Source organism: Chaetura pelagica, unplaced genomic scaffold (genome assembly GCF_000747805.2).
Source record: "Chaetura pelagica isolate M959 unplaced genomic scaffold, ChaPel_1.0 scaffold793, whole genome shotgun sequence".
Taxonomy (NCBI): Eukaryota; Metazoa; Chordata; class Aves; order Apodiformes; family Apodidae; genus Chaetura; species Chaetura pelagica.
The window spans coordinates 15,171-16,251 of record NW_009952818.1 but is presented as its reverse complement, the minus strand read 5'-3'; the positions used below and the strand labels follow the sequence as shown (position 1 = coordinate 16,251).

The following is a 1,081-nucleotide window of genomic DNA, read 5'->3' as shown; positions in this document are numbered from 1 at the left end:
AAGGGGGCAGCCACGGCAGGACAGGCAGGGAGGAAATCCTTTGTCCCAAGGTCACCCTGGATGGGCTGAGAAGGAGGAAGGTGACAGCCCCTTACCCACCGCAGGACCAAGGTCACCTTGGCTGGGCCAGTGCCAGGAGTGGCCACCGAGCCCAAACCCCTGCCCAGCTCCCCACCTTCATCCCCAGCTGGAACCAACGTCACCCACGTTTGTCCCCACATGGAACCAAGTTCAAGGGCACATCCCTGTCCCCAGGGGAACCCAGCCGTGCCTGGCAGCACCTCCCTGCTCTGTGTGTCCCCCACCCCAGTGCCACCCCTCCATCCTCCCCCCAATCCCTGGAGGAAGGTGCCGAGGATGTGACACCCCCTCCCCTCCCCTCAGAGCAGGATGTGACTTTTCTGGAAAGACTCTTTTATTTCTTCTTCTGGTTTTGTAACAACGTCAGAATTAAAAATCTCCCCTGGATCTGCCCAGCCCCTGGTGGCAGCATCGCGGGGAGGAAACGTCACCGTACAAAAACGGGGTGAAGTGGAAGGTGTGTGTGTGGGGGGGGACACACATAGGGACAAGGTGTGTGGCCCCCTCCCCTGTCCCCTCCCCAGGGTAAAGAGAGGGAGGGGTTGGAGGGAGGGGGCACAGGACCCTCCCCAAGATCAGACCACAGGACTCATCATCATCATCATCACTATGGACACAATGGAGCAATGAGACCCAAAGCAGTAAGGTCACCTTCGTCCCCAAGGCCACCAAGGTGGGGGGGGGGATGCTCTGAACTGGGTAGTGACCCCCACTCTGCAGGTATCTGGGATCTGAGGCCTCGGGTGGCAGAGCTGAGGCCACCCAGAAGGACGGGCAGTGGTCCCCAAGAGTGGCACAGGAGACAAGAAGGGGGGCACTGCTGTGTGTCCCCCCACACCCAGGGTGACACGGGAAGGAGGTTGGTCCCTTACTGGTTTGTCCGGGGCTGGGGGAGGAAGGGGGGGGGGGTTTATCCCCTCTCTCTTGGTGGTGGGGTGAGGGGGTTGGGGTCAGGAACTCCCCCGGATCCTCTCCATGTAGCTCCTGATCTCCTCGGGGG

General features: G+C 61.2%; 1 protein-coding gene across 1 annotated transcript in view; it reads right to left on the bottom strand.

Moving 5' to 3' along the window:
• TMEM132A (transmembrane protein 132A) overlaps positions 1–1,081 on the bottom strand; it is a gene marked incomplete at its 5' end in the record, with an annotated part of 21,682 nt that overhangs the window by 5,695 nt on the left and 14,906 nt on the right. The gene's annotated exons all lie outside the window — the stretch shown is intronic.